This window comes from Rattus norvegicus, chromosome 9 (assembly GCF_021556685.1).
Source record: "Rattus norvegicus strain SHRSP/BbbUtx chromosome 9, alternate assembly SHRSP_T2T, whole genome shotgun sequence".
Classification (NCBI taxonomy): domain Eukaryota; kingdom Metazoa; phylum Chordata; class Mammalia; order Rodentia; family Muridae; genus Rattus; species Rattus norvegicus.
The window spans coordinates 26,691,651-26,717,472 of record NC_141542.1 but is presented as its reverse complement, the minus strand read 5'-3'; the positions used below and the strand labels follow the sequence as shown (position 1 = coordinate 26,717,472).

The 25,822-nt window shown below is 43.6% G+C and overlaps 2 long non-coding RNA genes across 2 annotated transcripts; both read right to left on the bottom strand.

Annotated features, from left to right (window-relative positions):
• Positions 1 to 1,593: 1,593 nt before the first annotated feature.
• On the bottom strand, positions 1,594 to 2,413 carry LOC148003608 (uncharacterized). Its single transcript, XR_015629002.1, has 2 exons — positions 2,309 to 2,413; positions 1,594 to 2,021 (listed from the first exon to the last, which is right to left on the bottom strand). It is a non-coding gene; the product is annotated as an uncharacterized LOC148003608 (long non-coding RNA).
• A 6,200-nt stretch (positions 2,414 to 8,613) lies between these two features.
• Positions 8,614 to 23,804, bottom strand: LOC120094630 (uncharacterized). The gene is made up of 3 exons (XR_015629001.1): positions 23,635 to 23,804; positions 13,245 to 13,544; positions 8,614 to 9,393 (listed from the first exon to the last, which is right to left on the bottom strand). It is a non-coding gene; the product is annotated as an uncharacterized LOC120094630 (long non-coding RNA).
• Between the last annotated feature and the right edge of the window lie 2,018 nt (positions 23,805 to 25,822).

Sequence of the window (25,822 nt, the reverse complement as noted above, 5' to 3'; positions counted from 1 at the left end):
ACATCAGATTTGCATACGCAAAAGTAGCTGAGCTGTAAACACGGGGATTAGTTACAACAAGCCGGCAATCCCAGTGTCTTTGTCTCAGCATCTGTTTGCAAGGAACCCAAACTAAGGTTTAAACGCCTGCGGTTTATTTTGGATATGATCCCAGGAAACAATGGATGGGAATTGGGAAGGGAGAAGGGAGAAGGGAAAGTATCAGGCAATAAAGAGAGCAAAGAGTTTATTTCTTGTCACTGTGAATTCCTAAAGCATAAGCTTATTGTAGAATTCTGAGAATTGCGACCAATGCACCTGGCAGTTGATCCTTCCAAGAAGAAGGGGCGGGGAGTAGCATCTCTCATGAGTCAATGGTGGAAAGGACTAGTATATCTATGTTGATGTCACCACGGTGTCTGTAGGAAAGGGGGAAATCCTCAGACAAGACGGTAGACAGGGGCAAGTTAGACTCCCACACACTGAAACAGAAAGAGGTAGAAGAGATGGGAAGGGTACTAGGAGTGTCTGTTATCAACAGACACAGATTTTGGATTTAAAAACAAAACAAAACAAAACAAAACTCTAGGTCTGGAAAGACGGCTCAGTGGTGAAGAGCACATACTGCTCTTGCAGAGGTCCCAAGTTCTATTCCTAACCTCCAAGTCAGGCAGCTCACAGTAGCCTGTAACCCCAACTGCAGGGAGCCCCACTTCCTCTCCTAGTCTCCACAAGCTCTGCACTCAAGTGTGCGAGCACAGACTCAGATGCATTCATATTCATAACTAAAAAATAAAATTAAGAAACCCCTATGATTCTTTATCAGTTAATTTTTTATTTGTATATCTGATTTTATACACCTATCGTGCTACTTATAGTTACACACCTATCGGGTCCAGTTGATTCAAAGGTCAGGGTTATCTGGGAAGACAGAACATCAACTGAGAAAATGACTCCATCCAGGGAGGCTGTAGGCAAGTCTAGAGAGTATTTTCCTAGTTAATTGCTGATAATGGGAAAAGGCCCAGCCCACTAAGGGTCACTCTTGGACAGGTAGTCCTAGAGTGTATAAGAGAAGGCTGGGCAAGCCATGAGGGCCAAGCCAGTAAGGAGCATTCTTCTATGGCCTCAGCTGCAACCCCTAACTCCAATCCCCTGCCCTGAGTTCTTTCCCTGACTTCTCTTCAAGATGAATTGCCAGCTCTTGGTCATGGTGTTGATCACAGCAATGGAAATCAAACTAAGACACTCATAAATCTGTGTAAAAATTGAATAAGAAGTTCTTGGGTAGGAACCGGTAGAGAGTAGAGGAAGATTAAGCAGCCCCTGTCTGCTCGAGTGTCTCAGAGAGCTAGAATCAGGTCTTCACTGTTGGTAGTAGAGTTTTGAGTTCAATTTTTAATATGAGGAGGGAAAAACAATATTTAAGAGGAAAGCCAGGGGCTGGAGTATTGGCTCAGCAGTTAAGAGTGTGCTCCACTCTTGCAGAGGACCCAGGTTTGGTTCCCAGCACACACACTGGGTGGCTGGCAACTCCAGCTACAGTGGACCAGATGCCCTCTGCTGGCCATTGTGGGCAATTGAACTGATGGACACTTGTTTAACACAAATACACACAATTAAAAATCCTTTAATTAAAAGAGGAAGCGTACAGGTGTCCCATAGGGATTATAAATTTTAAAGATGATTCAGTCACCATGAAACATAAGAAGACCTGGCTTGGTTTATCCACCCCGACCCTCTCTACTCCTGGGATCCAAGACTCGTTGACTCTCTCTGTTGTGCATCCTCACTGTTCTTCTTTCTGCTGTAAATATTCCAGTAAAACACTAAATATTGAAATGTTGGAAGCAACAGAGTTATTTTCCATGCCGCAGGTTTGGCCCCAGGCAGAGGGAACCCTGAAGGGAAGCTCTGTGTGCAGTCATCTCTAAGTCGGCAGAGTACAGCACTTCTTACAAGTGTCCAGTTCTTCCAGATGAGCATGTTCTAGAAACATCTCTTGTTTCTGGCCCCTTTACTTTGCCGGTGAGAGAACTTATCTGTCAGATCAACACGCAAGGTTACATATTACTGGAAAAGGTTCACACTATGACCTCCATCTATTTCTGCTCAGATTAAAGAATTGTCCAGGCTCTCCCTCCTACAATCTTCCTCCTTCCATCCCCAAGGATATATTTAGTCACACACACACACACACACACACACACACACGCACACGCACACGCACACGCACACAATAAATAAAAGTGACAATTATTTTTTACAGATTCTTAAATTTTGTTTTAATTGCACATGAATGGAGGATTTATGCAAATGAGTACAGTACCTACAGAGGCCAGAAGAGGGTGCTAGATCCCTGGAGACTGGAGTTATAAGCAGTTATGAGCTATGAGAAGTCCAACATGGGTTCCGGGAACTGAACTCAGGTTTTCTGTAAGAGAAGCACACGCTCTTAACCATTGAATCATCTCTCCAGCCTTCTCGTGAAGTTTTTTAGTGAAAATTAAAATCTTGCCTCCCCTCTTCTGATCACAGACTTGTTCCTTCAGCCATTCCTGCCAAGTAAAGGCGATATCTGGGTCATCTTGACTACGGATTGGGGCTGTGGCTCCCAGTGCTGAATCACACATACATCGTGCTCCAAGGCGATTTCAACCACCATGTGTTTGGAAACGTCCCAGGATTCAGAGAGGTGTTGGTTTTTCATAATTGCATTGTCTTACTGTCTTCTTGGTTACCAACGACACAGTACTACATATAGGGTAAGTGTAAAGAAAAGAGGTTTGCTTTGGCTCACAATTCTGGCCCAAAGGGCCATGTCTGAGAAATGGTTTCCCTGCTGACACAGTCCTAAGGTGTCGTGTATCAAAGGCTGTGTATACCAAGGACCCAGTCAAACTGGCTTACTCTCCAGATAACCCATTAATCCGTTGATGATGTGAATGGATTAAGCCATGCATAAAGGCTAGGCACTCATCACCTCTTAAGGTTCCAACTCCTTATAGTTCATGCTGGGGATTAGATTTCAACATGAGTCTTGGATAAGACACCATATTCAAGCCATGGCAGCCATGGTGACACAAATTAAGCAGATTAAGCCGATTAAGACTAGAGACATTATTTCACATAGTTTCTCTTGACTGATTGCTTAGGCACAGTCACAGTTTCTGTGTATGGAGTTTGGGAGTGGTTCATTTGGTGGCTCTGGCTCAGGAGGTTACAGCTGAACCGTCAAACACTGTGGTGCTCGAGGATCGACATCCAGGCATTCACACGGCCTTTGCTCCTCCCAGAGTGTGTAGGCTCGGCTTATCCCCATATGGAACTCACCGCAACACTCCCTGATGGCTGAAAACACATAGCAATTGCCTTTCCCCTAGAGTGAGTAATCAAGATGGGGTAACCTATAGCTTTTAAAACAATTTCATAAATGGGGCTGGGTGATGACTCAGCTGTTAAGAGCATTTACTGCACTCGCAGGGGGCTTGAGTTACGTTCCCAGCACCCTTTGTGAACACTGTGTGGCTCATAACTGCCTCTGACCCCAGAGCCAGGGGATTCAGCACCTCCTTTTACAGGTGTAGACCACACACATTCACATAAATAAAATACTTTAAAAAAAGTGACAGTTGATTACCTTCACCTTGAGCAACACACACACACACACACACACACACACACACACACATACACCTATATATGTGTAACACATATATTATATGTGTATACTACATATATATGCAATATAATATATATAAATGAGAGAGAGAGAGAGAGAACGCAGTAGCGCAAAGAGAGAGAGGACTCTAGAAGAATATCATGATTACTATGATTACTACATTGGCATCACTGGGAGCCATCTTAGAAGATGGCAGCCACACCACTGGACCACCTATATAATTTTTGCCTGGAGAAAATACTGAGAGGAGATGTATGGATTTGCATTTGGCTCTTGTGCCTTCTACTTCTCCAAGGAACCATGATCTGAAGGGATAACTGACACACCAGAGTCCCCTGGAAATACCATCTACTCTCAAACTATAATCATGGCAGATCGAGTAAATACATTCAGAGAATTTGGGGAGTCAAGCGCTGCCTTTAATGGTTGAGGTCTCTGTGTGGAGCCACTCTAAGACTTTAAAATGAAATGACTTTGAATCTTTCCTCAGCTTGGATAGCATCGTCTTTCATAAAGTCAGGGGGGCTCACTCTTGAAGGTTAGATTGTGAAAGAGGCTGCCCCTATAATGAATTCTTGTAGGCTAACCCCATTGCGCATGGAGAGGGCAGGACTCTCATCCAGGTCAATGTTCCAAGTGCGATTCAAAACTTTAATCTTTGGTCTCTGGTAGTCGGAATGGCTTTTGGCCGTCACAACTCCTCCGTCTCCTTCTCCCCTTTCTCCCCCTCCTCTTCCCCTTCCTCCACCTCCTCCTCATCCTTCTTCACCATCATCATCACCATCACCTTTCTCATCAGCCACCCTGGAGTCTTTTGCTTCTCCAGCAGAACCTATGGTTCTACTGGAAAGGAAACAAGCTAAGGTGCTGGTGCTGGGCAGTGAAATCATTTACAATCTGGGGAGCCCAAAGACTGCAGTCAAGCAGCCATCAGACTCTAGGACATCATGAATGTTCAGAGCTGTATGTATTTGCACATGTGTGTACATCCAGAACATGTCATGAATACTAAAGATCCAGTCTGCAGCACCACTGGCAGGGTCTATAGTCCCCTTGGAGCTTCTGAAAGCCTTAGGGAGAAACACGTGGACGATTCAGTGATTTCACTGGGCTTCTACTATACTAAAAATATTTTAAGTTGCACCAATGCCAGCCTCACCTCTGAATCTCGGTGGTCCAGTCATGTCCACACTGAGCTGACTAGCACAATCTCATTGCATTCACTCTGGACAGCAGTTGTTACTTTGAACTTGGCAGATGATAACCCTGGAAAGACCATTTTGAAAAAGTCTATACCAGAATTAAGTGCTCAGCTCTAAATAGAAACTCATCTTTTCTGGCCATTTCCACTTATAACACATTGGCTGATTCGGTTCTATGATCCTGTCCAACTATAAAGGACTCAGAAGTACAGTCTTCAGTGCACCCAGAACATACAATTGACAGCTGTACTGATGGTCGTCACTGGTATTCCAATGAGACAGAAGCCCAGATTTCTCCTCTTCTTTCTATGTACCTTAATTTCCCTGGTCACCACTTCATCTGCCTTAGTGTCTCTACCTGCCTCCAGCTCTCATTGGCTGAGCCAATGACAAGCAAGCCAACCAGATAATATTGGTGATACAGTTCTCAAGTGCCAGCCCACTGTACAGCAAAGGTTAGGAATGTCGGGGAATGAGCCGACTTGTCCTAGTGAAACTCCAACCAGGCAGTATTAAGGATAAGTAAGAAAATCACAGTTATTTGTAGTGTATCTTTGGCTACTTGGTGAGTTCTTTTTTTCTTCCACCTTTTCCCATGCCCTTTCTTCCAACCTTTCAACCCCCTAACACTAGATAAGAGAGAAGAGGATAGAGAGGAAAGAAAAGAGATTCCTGAATAAAGTCAGAAAGGAGGCAATGTTATACTTAGTCTACTTCTATTGATTAGGGGTGTCAAGGTCCTTGGGGCAAGTTTGATCTTTGCTGTCAGGTATCTACTTTCTTCTTGTTGTTTCTTCTTTGCCCATGACTACTTAGCAAACTGCAACCAATAACAACCCATCCTCCTCTTGGGGCCTATTTATAGACCTTCTGAAAAGTCCCCAGAATTCCAAACATCACACAATCCCAGAAACTATCTGCAGCTGGCAAAGGTCACGCCCCCATCAGAGCACCAGGCAAATCATTGTAGGGGTGGTGCCGATGCTAAGGTCCTGTTCCCCAGTTGGTTCTTGATCTGTCAGTAAAGAATCTATGGGCCAATTGCCAGGCAGAAGGAATAGGCAAAACTTCCAGGTCACTGGAGGCAAGCAGACAGATGCAAGGAGAGGAGAGAGAGTTCTCCATGCTTCTGAGGGAGAAGAAGTGACCAACCATGATAGACCTCAGACAGAGTGGCCACAGGCCATTCCTACAAGTGGGTGGTTGAGAGTGTTTAGCTGGGACTAGATGTAACTGAGCAACTGAAGTTGAGGTCAGGTGGGGAGGAGTGGAGCTAAGAGTATTGATAAGGGCAGGCTTCTCCAGGCAGGAGATAAGTAGTGCCCAGCAATTGGGCTAGAAAGGCAAGTTGAAATGTTTGTGTGTGTCTGTGTTTTTTATTCGTGAATTCAAGGGACTCTGGGTGGAGGCTGGTAGCAGGGCCGATTCCCAGATGTTAGGCAGGGTAGCAAAAGCAAATCATAGTCAGCCACTGTGGACAATCTGAAGCAGCCCCATATACCCGCACCCAGGATTAAAACAAAAACACCTTCTTATAATATTTCTGTGTTTTTAAAAGGAGCCGAAATTTTATAATTCTTGCCATAGTTATTCCCGACTTTCAATTTCACTGGGAATTAATATCTCCCAAGAGAAAAGAGATATCTGTGTTTCTCAGTATCAACAGAGAAAAAGAAAAGAGTGGAACCTAAGTATATCATTGGAACAGGTTTATGGGGAAGAGATTCTCATATATTCCATGTGGTGTCATTTATTTCTTCTGTGGACAGTGGCTGTGTTCTACTGTTCTGGAGAACCAGGTACTCTTACATCAGTAATAGTGGCTTCAATTGAGAAATAAAATAGATATTCAGTGTTTGGTGACTGTGAACTTAGCCTAAGTGTCTTAGTCTATCCATTTCAGAAGTTTCCGAGGTCAACATCAGAGAGAGGAACATGGTCTCCCATTAGAGACAGAGGGCTCTATACTCAAAGCAATAGAGAATGTCTGCAAGAATGTTCCAGAAATAACCTGTGATCCCTGCTTATCCAAAGCCCCCAGCTGTACCAGCAACCATCCTGTGCCAGTGCCACTTCCTTTCTGTCTAGGATATACTTAATTGGATTTCTGTCACAAGCAAGAGAGTCCTGACTGCTTTGGTAGAGGATTAGGGAGAATGTGTGTGCAGTTCTGGGTTCCTGGCCATCATGCCACCTTCGACCTAAATCCCTGACTATTTGGATTAGGTAAAGCAGTGGCAGAAAGTCAATAGTAATCAAACCTCCCTAAATGGGTCACGAGTAGAAGCCATGTCTAGTTCAGAGGAGAAAGCCACACCATGGCAGAATTTAAGGAGTTTAATTTGCCAAGGGGATAGTTAGGTAAATCTGCAGCACGAGCTACCCTTATGTCTTTGAACCCGATCTCCTGAGCTGTGGGAAGCCAAAGTGACTACCATCCTAGACCCCTAACCCTCCTTATCAGTTAATATGCAGAACAACTGATCTGCCTTAGACTGGATCCTCTTGGTTTTCTGTGGTAGACGGAAGAGATTAGATAACTATGAATGACTTCAAGGGTTCTGGAAACAGATCCTATGCTGCTCTTATTGTCCTTAAAGGGGGGAAGCAGAGGAGAATGGAGCAAGGCCTGCTGTTGACAGACCTCAACCCAGGACTCTCACCTCAGAGTCTAACACTCAGCTCAGAGAGGATTCCTGGAAGGCTTCACTGACTTGTGGGCTAACCAACACTGCCACCTAGCGGGAATATTTGGAAGTCACCCCTAGCTTCTATACCTGATCTATCAGTAGACTCCAGGACATCCCCTCCTCTCTGTCTAATCCAGTGAAGCTCTTTTATACCCAGGCTCTTTGTGCCTGACCTTTGTGCTGTTGTGTATGTGACTACTGTTATCTATGTGGAAGTGAGGCTCCTTATTCCTCATCAAACACAATAGGTACCACCTGTGACTCCTGGCCTCCATTCATCCACTTGAGATAAAGGTAACACACAAATATTGTCCCCCAAAGTGGCATTATCCTGGATTTCCTACTGTCTACTTTTAATGCACTTCAGCATCCTCATGTTCTTGCCTGTTGATTCTGAGAGCTGTCACTCATGCTAGCTGACAACTCCAGCCCAGACTACGTGTATGCTGTTGATTTTGTAAACCATGTTTGTAACTTATTGAGATGATATGTCCTTTGCAGTTCTTCAGGGGACTTCCCTCCTCTGTTTGATGAGCCATCTAAATCCCTGTGAGGTACAAGGGCTGTTAGCCATGCTTGAGAGAACTACCATCACTACATGTCCTTCCATGTCTGGGCTGCTTGTCATTGTCAGGATGTCAGATATTCAAAGGTTGCCACTCGAAGGACACCAAGTGTGTCTTGCCACTAGCTGTTGGCATATCTCAAATGTTGAAGCTATAGTTCAATGCTTGCATACTGCCTATTCTATGGGGACATTAGAGGACTGTTTCTGCTCTGCACTCAAAGAGTAGAAAGCTAGTCCATCCATAGAGAAGCTTACCCCCACTCCCAATTCTACTCATTCACCTCTGAGCTGCAACTTCTATTCACCCTTCCTTTAAGCCTGGGTCAGAAGAACAATGTATCTAGTAAGATGTCTGGGCACCATTCCACAAAGCCAGATGTGACTCTTTTCTTCCTCAGTACTTCAGTGTGAAATTTGGCCTTAAACCTGGTAGAAAAACTAGAGAGCCCACCTGTTTCTTGTCCTGAGTAGAAAGGGAAGATGGCTGTGAAGTCTTGGATATAGGTTCCAGGGACCAACCCAGATGGTTTTATTTAAGAAGACAATTGAACTGCCATCTACTTAGGGTGTGTTACGTTCACCCTAGAATCCAATGTGGGAGGGAGGGTGGGAGCAGGGAATGAGCAGAAGATAGCAAGAAGGGTATAGTCAACTTTCTATTAAAACAAATAAAAAGTGTCCACAGTTCCAGTCATTTGATGATCTCTCTCTCTCTCTCTCTCTCTCTCTCTCTCTCTCTCTCTCTCAAGTATGTGCAAGTAGGCTCATGTAAGTACAGGGGCCTGTGTGCCTGTGTAGGCCAGAAAATGCATTGGGGGGTCCCTTGGAGCTAGAGTTGCATGCAATTGAGTCACCTGACAGTGGTGGGAACCCACCCGGGGTCCTCTGCAAACCAGAGAGCAATTTTAATTGCTGCGCCATCTCTCCAGCCCCATTGGATGGTATCTTAGCATGACTTCCTTCCTGCCTTCATGCAATACAGAACTGAAGTTGTTTAAATTGAATGATTCGAGGGCTCCACTGCTTCTCCAGGACAATGAGTGAAGCCAAGTAGAAACAGGTTCTCGTGTGATGTACATCGTTGAGCCTGTGTTTTTAACAGTTGCTATTGTCAGAATTAATCCCGGAGATTGTGATGATTCTTTCCTGTTGGTTGAAGACTCCATCCTGATTTTCTGGGGATTTGGGCCTTTCTTCTCCACCCGCTGCTGGGAAGAATCATAAAGACGGAGTGGTTGGGAGTGTCTACATGAGCAAGACTTCAGCTTTCGCCTGAAAGGAGAAGGTTTGAGTACATGAAGCAGGGGCCTGGTTTTTGCTTTCTTTCTGCATTGCTGTCCCTGTGTGGGACAGGGCTCAGTTCTATATAGAAAGCTCCTTTACAAAAAAAAAAAGAAAAAGAAAAAGAAAAAAAAAACTAATTGTCTCTGTGTGCACACCCACGTGCATACAAGTGCCTGTGGAGGCCAGATGAGGGTGTAAGAGTGCAGAGCTGGAGTGGCTCGCAGTCGTGAACTGTTTGATGTGAGTGCTGAGGACTGAACACCACTGCCCCGCATAGACTGCAAGCACCCCTCACCACTGAGCCATCTCTCCAGCCCGTATCTACAAAGATATCAGAGAACGTCCATTGCTTAACAAGCAAGAAACCTAACACCATGGTCTCATTTATGGATAAATACATGGGTGTTAAGTCAGGCAATCTATAAGCAATGAAAGAGAGAGCTATTTGAACCTTGAAAAGATCAGCAAAAATTGGAAAGAAGACCTCCTATTGATGTAACTGGGGTTGGTGTGAGTCTGAGGGTGCCGGGATGCTGAGAAATCACAGTAACTTTGTTTATCCATAATTCCTTTCTCTTATCCAGATTATTTCTCTGGGCCTGAGCCTCCCTGGTGCCAGAATCAGAATCGGAGTGGATAAAGCAGTCGCCCAGCCTTTTGCGGGCTCCTCGACCTTTAATAACAAGCACATTTAGCCACTGAGTCATTTCTCCCAGCTTTGAGGCTTTTAGGCCCACCCCTTCCTGTCTGTTCTTTAAAGCTTTAGGCCCACCCCTTCCTGTCTGCTCTTTGTGGCTTTTAGGCCCACCCCTTTCTGTCCACTCTCTGCTCCCTGAGCTCTGCTACATGGTGACTAGCTGCTTCACTCCCGTGCTGCCATGTGTTTCTCATGACGGTTGGCATCCCTTCACCTGCTCCTTCTACTTATATTTTTGTTAGATGTGTATGGACGTCTTGTCTGTATGTATGTCTGTGTACCACATGCCTACCTAATCCCCTTAAACTGGAGTTAGGGATGGTTGTGAGGTACCATGTGGTTGCTAGGAATCAAACTCTGGTCCTCTGGAAGAGCATCCAGTGCTCTTTAACCATTAACCCATCTCTCTAGTCCCAACTGCAACTATTCCTAAGTCTAAACAAGCCATTTCTACCTTACACGTTGCTGCTTGTCAAATGTCTGGTCACTGCAATGAGAAAGATCGATACTAGGCACGTGTCCACATAGAATCCCTCTGTGTGAGGGGCCCTCCTTTACCTAGTTCTTCATGCCCTGTGCCCTAACAGGCAACACTTGAGGCTAGCCAGGTTCTATAAGGAATGGCCATATGGCTTTCACGAACAGGCAGATTCCCTTTAGTGGGCAATTACGCGTTGTCAGCATGGAAATTTAGAAAACAGAGGCAATTTTCCCTGACGCAAACTCTCCATAACACAGGAAGCTATCTGAGCATCCAGCTCACCTTGCAAGACTGCAGAGCCACACACACCTGGCGTAGGATCCTCCATCTGGAGCCTCTCCCCTACCTGCCACAGAATTCCTGCCCAGTTTCTCCAGGCTACTCTGAAGGTCTCCTGTTCCAACCATCAGGACCACAATAAAGTCACTAAACCTGCTTTCCAAAATATAGTTCTCAGGAGTTCAAAATAGGGCCAGATGTTTTTTTCCTAGAAATCTCAGAGGAACAGAATGGACAGACATGGCGGTTCAAGAGGGGAAAGAAAAAAAAATCGAGCAATAATAGCAAAGAATCTCAGTCTTTAGGCTTAAAGAATCCATAAAATATTAAGCAGAGAGAATTTCTAAAGTGACATACACACTTCGATACATACCGGTGACATTTCTGTATCTCTAGGATAAAGGAAAAATTTCAAAAGCTTTCAGAGATGAAAAATGTATTCTTTTTCTACAGAGGACCCAAAATCAAAAGGACAGAAGACCTCGTCAGCGATTCCCGGAGCTAAATGGCAGATTTCTGAGCCCTCAGAAATCTGAGCGAGGTGTGGAGGTAGAAGTCTAGGTGCAAAATATCAGCTCTTGGGGAAAAACAAACATTGAGATACTGTGTAAGTCTAGAGTTTGTGTGAATTGTTTTAAGCAGGATTGTAATGCAAAATGCAATGTATTTGGTGCAAATGCAGGACACCAGAACGCAGAGAGGCTGGGGTGCTGCCTGGGGGTGGGGCAGTAGTGACCACCTGAGTCCCTGGAGGCAAGGCAGACCCAGCAGGTGGGAGTGTGGATTGCTGGGCACTTTTAGCATCTTACAAGATTTGCAGGGTGGTCTAAGGCTGGTGTGGAATCCCAGTTTCTCTGACCAGCCTTGGGGAAGAGGCTTGGCTTGGACTCACAGACACCTCAGAGGCCATTCCCAAAGGTGGAGATTCGAGGGATGCAGTCCCTCCCCAGTCACAGGAATGCACTCACGTGCAATGATTCTCAAAGCTTGTAACCATCAAGACTGGATATTAGAAAAAAGAAATCCAAAAAGGACAAAGGCAATGATGTGAGAAAGCAGAGGGACTAGTCACAGCCTAGAACCAGCAAAGGAAGCTAAAACCTTTTGAAAGAAATCCTATGGGGTTCAAGACCCAGGACAGACACGGAATTCCACTTTTTGTAATTAAACAGTGTAGAGATGACTCACTGAGCTGTGGGGCTGGAGAGATGGTGCAGCCGTTAAAAGCACTGACTGTTCCCCCACAGGAACCTGAGTTCAATTCCCAACAACCACAACCACATGTTGGCTCACAACCATCTGTGATGGGGCCCAATGCTCTCTTCTGGAAGATAGCTTATATATATTCTTAAAAAAAAAAAAAAAAAAAAAAAAAAAAAAAAAAAAAGCACATCTTGTTCTTGCCAAAGACCAAAGGTCAATTCCCAGCACCAACTTCAGACTGAAGCCAGGGAATCTGCCTCCCTCCTCTTCTGGTCTCTAAGTTCACTGCATTTATGAAGGAGAGATGGGGTAGGGGCGGGTGTCAACCATACCATGAATAAAAGCCAAGAAATCAGGATACTATGGAAAAAACAAACAATTACAACAAATTTCTGTTTGAGAATCACAATCTTCTGAAACACACCGAAGTCATTTTACTGTGTGCATCAAACAAAAGTATCAGAGGCCTCAGCAGAATGAAAAGAATAAATAAATAAGACAGAAGAAGGGAGTTGAGAGAAGTATAGATCATGATTATTCCAAGTGTGTCTAATGTGAGTAGACAGGAATGCTTTTTTTTTTTTTATTCAATACGACACATTGTTAACCAGCAGAAGGCCGGGAGATATCTCTGAGGATAAAGCATTCACCATGCACTGTGAAGAACAGAGTCAACATACCCAGAAGCCATGTAAAATCTGGGGAGACATGGGCCTCCTGCAATACCATCACTTGGCAGACATAGACAGGAGATTCCCTCAGAAAATCTGGAAGATACGGAAGTCAGCTTCAGACCTCCGTGTGCTTGTGCACCTGCACACACAGCTGGACCCACACACATGAGAACAGCAATACACACACCACGCATACACGGGCTTTAAAAAGAAGGAAGTCGGGGTTGGGGATTTAGCTCAGTGGTAGAGCACTTGCCTAGCAAGCGCAAGGCCCTGGGTTCGGTCCCCAGCTCCGAAAAAAAGAACCAAAAAAAAAAAAAAAAAAAAAAGAAGGAAGTCTGAAATCTAAGAGCTCTTGAAAAGGGAGGCAGTGAAGGGATGTTTTTAGTGCTACCCAGTGCTGATGGTACTGTGTATTTGCTCCTTACGAGTTTAAAAGGGCCCTAGAGATGCCATCTTTAAAATTGTCTTATTAGGGAAAGTGGAAGAAAACCCCTTAACTTACTGAAACACAAAGCATAACCCATTCATTGTTCTTAGAAAAGTGGTTTACATCCCTCTAAACCTGGGGATAGATATTCCAGACAGGTGCTCTGGGGAGTGATGTCACGTGGGCTGAACATTGGCACGATGACGTCCTTCTGGTGACGTCAGCCTTGAGGACTCGGTATCTGCTTCCGCTTAGTTTGTTCTTGACAGGTGTTTATGCTTCTGGTGCTCCGGAGTATTTACTGGACTGTCCTACAAGCCCTGGGATCAGAGAGTGTATTTTCATCTTGCGGTGGTACCAAAACCCTAAAGATAACTGCAAATAAAAAGACACTTTCAGACTTGAAAACACCAGTTATAGATGTCTTTAGTTTCTTCTTCCTCTGCGCCTGTTGAGTTTACCATGTTTCTCTCACATGGGACGTTGCCTAATGTCCTTCCTTACAAATTGTCTTTGACCCCTCCCCCCACAAAAAGCTACTTAGGAACGTCGTTTTTAAATTGTCCAAATGTGCTTGTGTTCTCTTTTGGCTATGCTTCCTAACTTAATTGGTCTGTAGTCAGATAATCTGCACAGTATTGACTTCTCCTTTTAAAATAGCATTTATAGATTCTATTCCTCGGTTTAACATATGCCTAATTTCTACAAGTGTCGCATGCAGTTAAGGGAAGCCAGTATTTTAAATTCGGGAGTAGAAAGTCCAATATGTGTTCACTGTATTATAGCTATAATAATGATTTCCAAAAAACACAGGTTTTTTATTTACTTAATCTACAAAAATTAAGATTAAAAATAACTCATGTGTTCCAATATTGAGATTTTTCTTGGATTTAACTCTTTCCTCCCTTCATGTATATTGTTGCTTGAGACAGGGTTTCTCTATATAACCCTAGATGTCCTGGAACTCCCTCTGTAGACCAGGCTGGCCTCAAACTCACAGAACTCTGCCTGCCTCTGTCTCCCAAGTGGGGAGTAATGTGGACTCTGGTTCTCTGCAAGGGCACCAAGTGTGGGTAACTACTGAGCCGTCTCTCCAACCATGTCTGTTTTATTTTTAAATAATTAATGGTTGTTTAGATTTCATTGGTACATTTTCCAATTTCCCTCCAATTCCTTCTCCCTTTCTTTTAAAGGTTTAAAACAGTGTCTGGTTTTAAACAGTGTACAACATCACATCTACCTTTCCTTTGTATATTTTGAGACTATTTTATACGTAGTAGGTTACAGGATGTATTATTTGAGCTTTCTCATGAATTGAAATTTTACCAGAAAGGAGTTTCTCTTCTTATGCAAAAGGCATTTGCAGATAGTCTCTCTCATTTTGAGAGAGCAGCAGCACCTTGCTTCAGTTCTTATTTGCTTAGTTTTACCTTATTTTCCCTTGTTTCTGTGTGACCTTCTTGTCATCGGTGTTTGAAGTAATCACTTCTGAACTACACACAGTCAATCTTCGAGGCAGATTCCAGTTAGGCAATCTGATCTCTTAAAATATTTAGCTCCTTGGTGTTACTAGTTATGATTAGTGAATATTTATATTTATTCCTGCAATCTTTCTTCGTGCCACTAAATTTCATCAATCATAAGGCACAGATTTTCATATCTTTGAAATTAGAATGCTTCTTATAATGCATGTAATTACCAGCATTTTTTTCTTTATTGGTTGCATTAAAAAATCAGGCATATTCTACAATGGATGCAATCTTAGAGTCTGTGAAATATAATATGGGTTTTCCCTGTACGTTTATTTTTTTCTATCCCACTCCTTTCTCATATTTATTAATTTAAGTTCTTTTTTAAAAAAATCCTGTTTTCATTCTACATGTGATTGGAAGCTATACACGCTGTCTGTGCCACTGCACACTCCTAAATAGCAAACATGCCTACATTAAAATTTTAAAGCTAATTAGTGTCTCATTTGCAGACTTGAGGACATCACCCTTAAAACAAGAGGGTGGGCATAGGATTTTTGAAGGGACATCAAGAAACCGTGTCTGTGATGAGGTCATGGGAAAGCAGGAGGTCAAGGAGAGATGAAAGCCGCAAGGAGTCGTGAGGCGTGGGATACTATTAAGGGCATCTCGGTGCACACCCTTTGAGGGAGCAAGGTTCTATAGGACACAACTCCCACCAAGGGCTAAGAGCTAGGAAGTATTCGTTCGGCTCCTGACTCCCTTGATGGTTGAAAGCTACCCAGGGATGCTAACACCTCTAGTCTTTCAGGCTGCACATGTTCAAGGTTGCATGGTATAGGAGGAAAACATGGGGGCATGAAAGAAACATGTCTAAGGGAGGCTGTCCATGCAGTGACAGCTGCCTACCATAGCTGCAAGTGACAGTGTCTGCTACCGTCAGCATTTGTAACCACCTGTTCATCACTGACACCTGGATGTCATTCAAACCATGCATCCTTTATACATTTGTCAGGGTATATTTTATTTCCACCCCTTTGACATTGTATTGGTAAGGTTTTATTCAGTTTATTACTTTTTCAAAGTGTTGTAGCATTGTAAGGGTTGGTAGGACCGTGGGTATGTGCATGTGCGTGTACATACCACTGAAGACCAGAAGGTTTAGATCCCGTGGAGTACAGTTAGAGGTTATGGTCAGCCAGCAATGGACCCTGGTCCTCTGCCAGGGCAGCAAGTGTTGGTAACTACTGAACAGTCTCTCCAACCATGTCTGCTTTATGTTTAAACCATCAATGGCTGTTTAGATTTAACTGGTCCATTTTTCAATTTCTCTCCAATTCCTTCTTCTTTTCTTTTAAAGGTTTATTTAAATAAAAATGTAAGGTTTTTTACATGACAGGAATGGTGGACCACAACATTAATGCCACCACTCAGGGGGCAGAGGCAGGAGGACCTTGGTAATTTGAGGAAAGTCTGGTCTACATAGAAAGTCGGGACTCTATAGTAAGACCCTGTCTCAAACAAAGGGAAGTCTATGGCTGCAGAGATGGCTCAGCGGTGAACAACACAGGACAAAGTTCAGTTCCCAGAACCCAAATCAGGAAGCTCACAAACACCTGTAATTCCAACTCCAGGGGAGTCGATACCCTTTTCTGGTCTCCTGGAGTATTATGTGCATATGGTGCAACATGTACACTCAGGCGTACCCACACTTACACACACACACACACACACACACATACACACACACACACAAATATTTTCATTCAAGGTCTTCTATATGTTTACCATTTATTTTGGTAATCTGACATTTTTCTGATTAATATTGTCTCTATTTGTGTTTCCTCTGTGTATTGGTTTGTCTAAAGGTACCTATTTTATTAAGCTGACCAAATAAAAGCCAGAGGAGCACGTTCTGCTATCACTAAGGGAATGTGTTCAAACAGGCTGTGGAATGAGTAGAGAAGCTGTAGAAAGCTAAGAGGGGATGTTGAGTTTAGACACCCAAAGAGTCAATGTGGAAGGAGCACACACAAAGCCCTGTGCGGGCAAATATTCCTAGTTATGGGCAGCAAGCCCACCCAAAGGGTATTGTCTTTGGAGTCTGTGATGGATTGGCTCTGGAATCAACTAAGAGACCTAGGAGCCTCTGGTTGGCTCTGGGAGGGCATTTCCTTATAGACTCTCCTGAAAAGTGGGTAGCACCTTCCTCAAACAGGTCAAGTATAAAGACATCTAGGACAAAGACAAGAGAGGCTCTTCTGTCTACAGAGCTTCTCTTCCTTCCAGGAAGCGTGTTTGTCCTGCTGATATCATCTGTTGCTGACATGGCATCCAGCCTCTCTGGCTTTCCACCTCCCAGTTGCACTCCTGGAACCCTCCAGGCCTCAGTGCCAGATTGAGGATGTCAAAGCATCGAGCCTTGTGAACTAGGCAGCCACTGGGTTCTCAGTTTCTTTGGTGTACAGACAGTCATTGCAGGGACTACCTAACTCCTATCGTGTAAGCCAATCTAAGAAATCTCCTTTGTGATTTGTATTCATTCCGTAAGTTCTGTTCCTCTAGAAAACACTGACCCACACAGCAGATCATGTCAGCCTGCATTACAGGAAGAGCCACTGTAGACATGGGTGGTTCCAAGCCTGAGCTTCTTCTACCAAATGGCTTCGTCTCTGAGCTGGTTACATTTGGACCAACTTAAAGAAGCTTGGGTCATCTGGGAAGAGGGAACCTCAGTTCAGACTACATACCCATCACATTCGCCTGCAGGCAAGTCTGTGGGCCATTTGTTGATTAGTGTTTAATTTGATAAGGCTGTGCCCACTGTGGGCGCAACTCCCTGGATCTCTGGTCTTGGATGGTCTAAGACTTAGCAAGTCATGCAGAGTAAGCCAGTAAGAGGCGCTCCTCTACAGCTTCTGGGTCAGCTCCTGCCTCCAGATTACTGCCTTGAGTTCTTGCTCTGACTTCCCTCGGTGATGGACTCTAAGCTCTAAGGTGAAATAAACCCTCTCTTCCTCAAGTTGCTTTTGGTCGTAGTGTTCTAACAGCAATAGAAAGTAAACTAAGACAGCCCCATGAGAAGCACCACCTAGGAACCGAACACCGCTCTGGGCGACAGCTGGGTCAGCTCAGAAACTTAAAAACCCCCTGTAAGTCTCATTGGGTTAAGCATCTTTTAAGACCATAATGACGGGAGATATAAAATGTATCAAACTCTCGGCATTAATTAGCTCGTGTTTCTTCAGGTAATCTCTACAAGTTGGATAGTTTAAAGGCTTGCAAAATATAATTGAATTTGGCATATTCAAGCAAATGACAAATTGGTCTATGATTCTAAATTAAATGTTGGCTTGATTTGACGTTAAATGGTATAAGAGGAAACCACTTAATTTATAATCAGCGTTAAAATGGTTAAGAGAACGTGTGTTGCCGAGTTGTGTCATCATGCAAGAAAGGCGAGTTTCTTGGGTTGCGAGATTAGTGCGTTTAGATATTCTAACTGTGTAAAGAAAAACAAGATCTATTCAATTTACAAATATTTTAAAGCATTTAAATGACATCACTACAGTCCATCAAATTTACTTAGCATGAATGAATAGCAAATTCCCTTAAGACACTAGTCTAATTTGTATTAAAGTTTTCCTGAAGAGAATTTAAACTGTACCAGGACTAAAATAGTAAATAGAATTTATAAGATTATATTTAGGGGTTTAAGGAAAAATTTTTAACTTATAACTGATAAGTAAAATGCTAAAAAGCAAATCTGAATTAATTACAATAATTTTTTTTTGCATCAAGGGCTGGGAGACAGCTATCAGTAAAGCACTTTTCTTCCAAGAGTGAGGACCTGGGTTTTATCTCCAGAACCCGTGTAAAAAGCTGGACACGGTAGTGAATGCTTACGTTTGCGATCCCACTACTGGGGAGGCTGAGGCGGACAGCCAGTCTGACTAAACTGGAGACCTCCGGACGAAACTGAGAGATCCTGTATCAAACAGCAAGGTAGTGTCTGAGGATGACACACAAGGTTGGCCTCTGGTCTCCACACCCAATGTATGCATATGTATGCATTCAAATACATATGCACACCCACACACACACACATACACATGCACACACACACATACACATACACACACATACACATGCACACATACTTGCACACATGCATGCACACACTCACATGCACACGTGCATGCATGTGCACACACACACACACACACACACACACACACACACACACGCTGCACTTCAAAACTGACTCTCGTTTCTCAATTTCCTTACTACTCATCCCCTCCCGCTTCTGAACATCTCCCTGGGTATAAATTTTACAATTTAGCTCTCTCATGCTTCACTTCTCTGTTGCCTTCCCAGAATGAAGCACTGAGAAATACCTTGTAACGATGTCTTTTCCAATTCTCAAACATGTCTTCATATGGATCTGATTAATCTACCACTGGGGTCTTCCTTAATTGTAACATCTCTATTTTTTTGCACTCGGCATGCATTCTGTGCCTCTTCAGACTGCTGCCCTTCTCCTCATCTCTCCTCTTCTGTGGGAAGACCTGACCTGGGTGAGCAGGTGTGCTGTCTCCGTAGCATACTGACCACGCTGACTGGCCAGAGACCCGCGCTGCACAGCCTTCAGGTCCCACAGGCCATGCCTTCTCCACCAAGCTGTGTCCCTACCTTTGGATATGAGGATCAGCCTCCCAAGTGGCACCAGAGGGTGAGAGGTGCCACATTGGCTGTTGTCCCTGCAGAGAAATATGAGCAATATGGGACAAGAAGGATCTTAGAAGGTAAATTCCACATTCTTTTCCCCTTCTAACGAGAGGTGACCTTTTGTACGGAGTTTCAGAAAAGCCCTCCAGCTGTGTCCAACTCAAAACCCATGGCCCACATGTGCCCTAGGACAGCTATGAATGTGACCCAACATAAGCTTGTAGACTGAGATTTTGTACGTGTGGTTTCAGTAAACTCGAGTGCACAGATGTCTAGCATGAACTTTAGAGACGACCGTATTGCATTGCGATAGGGGAGATTGGACAAGACTGCAGCAAACATGTCTGCCAAATATCCAGGCATGATTTCTATGGAGTTTCTTTAGCAATAATGACCAGTGCAGCACCTTGTCTCACCTTTCACCCAGCCTGGTCTACTCTTGTTCTCTTCAGAAATTACAAGCAGCAATTTGAAAATGAGGCAGAAAACATGAGCTTCTTAGTCCTTGTCCCAGGTTCTGCTCTCTACAAATCCTCAGCTAAGACCTTAAAACTGAGATTTGACTGTTTATGAGAATTACAGTGTTCTCTCACCATCTTCTTCTTTTTCTTCTTCTCCTTCTCCTTCTCCTTCTTCTTTCTTCTTCTTAAAAGAACCCATTTATGTCATTGATACAGGTACTGGCCAAAGACTATACAAATATTTTATTGTCTTGAGTGGCTTAGAACCTAATCTTGCTCTTCGTGATGCTAACTCTTAGTCATGGAGGATTATTTCCTTGTGTGTGCTGTGGTTTTTGTTTGTGGTGTCCTCTTTAGTAGGACTGTATGAAAGGTGTTCACAGGCAAGAGAAGAAAGTTATGAAAGCAGACTGCCCCTCAGCTCCCCTTCATAGCTTATGCAGGTCAGAATCTCAGCCAGGGAATGACGCCGCCCACAGTGGAGGACTTCAACGCTTCAGTTAACATACTCAAGAGAAGCCCTCCCAGACTGCTCAGAGGCCTGTTTTACAGGACTCTACCTCCTGACAGCTGTACAGTTAACCTTACCCATCACACCATGTATTAATGTAATTAACAACAAATGAGGGTACTTACTATTTCTATCTCCTTATTATCATTCTGTGTTTCGACACTTTGAGCTCCTTTCTTCTAGTTGTTCATAAAATGATTAACAGGGTACCTACTATAATCTCCTCACTGTGCTGAAGGACACCAGGACTCACTCCTCCCATCCATGTTTGCCTCCTACTTTCCAAACTCTATGGCCCCTCCCTTCACCTTTTACTGAGGTTATTTTTACTTACTTTTATTTTGTGCATTCAAGTGTTTACTTACATGTAGTGTGTGCACTAAGTATTCACAGCACCCCTGGAGACCAGACCTGGAGTTACAGGAGCTTGTTAGCTGCCATGTGGGTGCTCAGAACCAAACCCTGGTCTTCCACAGCCACTGCTCTTAAGCACCAAGCCATTGCTCTATCTATCCCTCATTGGGGATTTTAATTTACAGCTCCAAGCTTACTGACGACTTTGGATATCTTTTCATGGGCTCAATGGCTGTTCGTATATCTTCTCTGATGAAATCTCTGTTTGAATCTTTTTCAGTGCGTTGTTTCTCTCATTGAATTATAAAATTCTGGCTATTGCATTTTGCAAAAAAGTATCTTAACCTGTGATTTCTGTTTTCGTTTTTCTCAACAGTGTCCTTTGAGGAACAGAGCATTTAAATCTCGTGTGTTCCGATTGGTCAGGTTGTCTCTTTTCTGTCTCAGGATTTCTGTGAAATCCACCCCCAAACCAAGATTTTCTCACAAATTTCCTTGAAGAGGTTGTCTGAGAGTTGGAGACTCAGAAGTAGTTGGGGAATTTATTTCAATTTATTATTATTTTTCTTGGCGTGGTATAAGGCAGTGAGCCAATGTCCAATCTCTTCATTGCTGTTGTTGAAGTAGCCGCCCTTTCCCTATTGAATCCAGCATGTATTGAAAATCAATGGGCTGGGCAAGTGTGGGTCTATTTTCTGTTCTGTTTCATTGATCCATGCCTCTACCCCTTCGTCAGCTCATGCTGCCTTGATTGTCGAGCTTTAAAGCAAATCAGGAAGCCAAGTACTGTATATCTTCAACTTTTCATTTCAAATTATTCTCATGGCTTTGCTTTTTCTTGTATACCCTATCATTGACTTTTCTGCTTTAATACAAAAGCTTCTTGGATTTGAGTATTTGGGGATTACGGCGAATTTATAGATCAATTTGGAAAGAATTGACATCTTCATAACACTGACTCTTCTAAGCCCAGTGTATCTTGTCATTTATTTAGGTCTTTGGTTTCTCTCAACAACGTGTGATAGTTTTGAGCGCGAGCCTTCCACAGAGCCTATTTGATTCATCTCTAAATATTTCACAGACTTTGGATGGCATTATACATGACATTTCTTTTTAAATTTATAATTGTTCATTACCAGTTCCTAGAAATAAAAGAGGCTTTTGTGTATCCACCTTGTATCTCGTAACCAGGGGAACATTCACAACGGCCTTTATTTTCTATTCTTCAGGACTTCCCATGTAAACAATCACACTGCCTGCAGACAGTTCTTGTTTCTCTCTCTCAGATTCGTAGGTCTTTTATCCTCATATGTGAGCAAGACGGATAAACAGCAAGTCTTATGCTCAAACAGCTCTCTCAGTAAATACACAATGAAACTTGAATACAAAAGAAACATTTTGTCATAATTTAATAGGTAGCATTTTCTTTCTCGGTGACACCTGAAAATATGGTATATTTTACCATCGGTAGTGTTAGAAAAAGAAGAAATCTTGCCTTTCCTCGATAACCCAGTGAACAAACACTATGCCTGCAGTTATGTGTTAGGGAGGTCCTGATATCAGGGGATATATATACACTATATGTGTGTGTGTGTATACATATATATATATATGGTGTGTGTGTGTGTATGTGTGTGGTGTGTGTGTGGTGTCTGTGTGTATGTATGTGTGTGGTGTGTGTGTGGTGTCTGTGTGTGTGTATGTGTGTAGTGTGTGTGTCTCTGTGTGTGTGGTGTGTGTGTCTGTGTGTGTGGTGTGTGTGTGTGGTGTGTGTGTGTGGTGTGTGTGTGTGGTGTGTGGGTGTGTATGTGTGTAGTGTGTGTGTGTGTGTGTGTGTGGATATATGGATGCATGTCCAGGAACTCCAGAGGTTTTACTATTATCACTTATGTCCTTTAAAAGAAACATGGCTTTTCATTCTAACCAGGTCTACTCTTTGAGATCCCTGAAGGCTAAAAATGGTTGGTAAGCCAGTGACATTTACTGGCTGTGGATCATGATGAATATAAATAGGAAACTCTATGAACCGGAAAGGGCTGGGATTTTACTTTATTTACAAGCTAACATGGTCACCTGTTAAAGTTTCCTGAAGACACAGGATGCTTAGGGCCAGAGACAAAGTACAATATTGTTTATAGGATGACAGGCAAGTCCGAGTTGGTTCCTCTTGGCTATGAAGTGCCACAGGGCCCAGGAGCAGTGGCTGCTTGCCTGCCTTCCTGCTGCTGAGGTGGCTGGGGTGGTCTGCTGAGCCAAGAGAGCTCACATTCACAGCCAGCCTACAGAGACCCTGTCTCAAAACCAAAGTGGCCTACCCAGAGCAGGGCCAGCCTGGCTCAGGGGGGAACTGGACGGGTTCCAGCAACAGACAATTATGAACAGAAATTGGTGTGCACAATAACACCCAAGCCCAGGAAGGATTAAGAGATAAATTGAACAGAGCCTGTGGAAGGTTATTGCTCAAAATGATGGCATATTGGGCTGAAGAGATAGCTAAGGGGTTATGAATACTGTCTGCTCTTCCAGGTGTCCCAGGTTCAATTCCCAGCATCCACATCATGGCTCACCAACACCACAGTCCCAGCATATCTAATGCACTCTTTTGGCCTCTGTGGGCATCAGACAAGCAAGCAGTATGCAGACGTACATCCAGTCAAAGTGTCTACACACACACATTTTTCAAATAAATTTTAAAGACCTTAAAAATGATATCACATTGCCAAGAGAAAGAGAAGACCTTTAACTGTGTTTGGAGATTAGAAGACTTAACACAGATTTGTGTTATACCTGAGAAACCCCAAACTGAGAATCCTGAATCTTTTGAAGGGGTTATGAAAAAAATGACTGACCTTATAAAAAGAGATGTTTTTATTTTTACTATCATCATCATCATCATCATCATCATCATCATCATCATCATCATCATCATTCAAGATATTTACCTGCTCCTGCCTCAAACAGAAATGCTGTGTTTACTCCCAGGACCATTGTTAGTACAGCATCCATGAAGGGAGAGTACACAGGATGGTTAGAGCCACCACTGTTGTGAGGATGAGAGCCATGAGCACCAGGGCTGCTATATGACACGTTTTCCCTCCTATCATAATACAATAACACCTTGGGAACTGCTCAGGTAGCCATGGCAACAAGAGCAGATCAATACAATGGTATGTAGGTTCAAGGTGATGGTAGCAGGGCCATTAACACTCTAGAGTAGACAGAGGAGAATCTTGAGGCCTCTCTTGAGATTCTAACTATTGCTCCCCAGCTGCAAGTGGTCATGGGAGATGCCGGAATGTCCATCCGTGGTGAAGGATGGTGAGAAGCTGGACTCCATGGTGCAGCTTTCATGAGGTTGTCACCCACAACAGGTTGGGACTTTGCAGTGAAGTGCGTGTTTGGATATCACTTATACTTCTGTCCAGGATCCCTCACCCAGTTTCTATAAGCAAATGTGCCATAAACCAATTGGTCTCACGATGATGGACTTCAACAGAATCATACTTGGATCTGTCCGGTGTGCCCATCCGGAATGATGGACATTCGGTTGTGTCTCCCCAGGGAGAGCTAACTCAAGAGGGACCCACCCAGCAGGGACACAGTGGTCAGCAGGAAAATGTTGCTCTAAGCAGGGCTTGGTGTTTGTCTCTAGCGATTATCTATGGCAGTCTGACTCTATCTCCAAACATCCTGGGCAGGTAGGTATAGCCATGTGACACCGATCATGTGATGCCGATGGCCACTGAAACACAGATGCAAGTGACTTCATCATCTCCAGGTCTGGTCTGCAAGTAAATGTAAGCAATAGATAAACTGATAATTAGTAGCCCGGCCATAAAGCTGATCTAATGAATATGACAGGCTGACTGTGATCCGACCCCAAACTTAAGCATCTCTCCCTTGTACATGATGTCTAAGTGGAAAACTAGCTTTAACTGGTGTGTGAGTGTGAGTGTGTGTGTGTGTGTGTGTGTGTGTGTGTGTGTGTGTGTGTGTTGATGTCTAACAGAAGATTATTAAGAGTTGAATAAGAAATGATTCTTTTATTGTAATGTACGTCTTGGTTTGAGGAGATAAAAATGCTTGAGAAGCATTAGTTCTCGTTCTCTCTCTCTCTCTCTCTCTCTCTCTCTCTGTGTGTGTGTGTGTGTGTGTGTGTGTGTGTGTGTGTGTGTGTGTGTGTGTGTAAGATCTCTCATGGTGTACTGAAGAAATGCACATTCTGATAGGCAGGCAGGAGGCAGCCCTGCAATGGCTTTAAGCCTCATTTCTTTTGTCTTCTTAATGTACAAAACCCTACCAAGCACATCTCTGGAGCCCAGAGTAAGTCTGATTAAAAAATTAGTGGTTAGAACACATGCATTCTCTGTGTCTTCCCACTCTTTTCTGTTCTAAGAACCAAGGTAGGCAAAAAAAAAATCTTTGAGAGAAAAAGATCAAATAAAAAAAAAACAATTTTTGCAGAGCCCATGGATGATGGGAAACCTTAACACGGCCTCATGGTTATTAGAATTCAGAAGTCCCAGGGGCTTTTAAATTTAACAGGTCAGCTAGACTGACATTCATGGGAAATGACAGGCAAGGCACACATTGGTGGCATGGTTTGATTTTTTGTAATAGGGTGTGGTAGAAGGACGGCTCAACAGTTAAGAGCACTTACGAGCTCTTGCAGAGGACACGACTTTGCTTCTTAACAAAAATGTTGGGTAGCTCACAACCATATGTAACTCTAACTCTAGGAAAAGGTGTATCAGATTGTGTGGACGTGGAGGAAGGAGACAGTTGGTGAGCCTGGGGTCAAAGAGATAGTTATTTATTTATTTATTTATTTATTTATTTAGCGATGTAGATATACAGGGCTATTGTGGTGGTTTGAATATGCTTGGCCCAGGGAATGACACTATTAGGAGGTGTGTTCTTGTTTGAGGAGGTGTGGCCTAGTTGGAGGAAGTGCATCACTGTGGGGGTGGGCCTTGAGGTCCTATGCTCAAGCCCCACCCAGGGCAGAGGGAAGCCTCCTCCTGGCTGCATGCAGAAGGCTGCAGCTGCAGAGACCCATCTGCAAGAGTACCAGAAGGGTCCTGGCTGCTCAAAGGTCACATCCCCAGAGTCAGAAATGTTTACATTGCT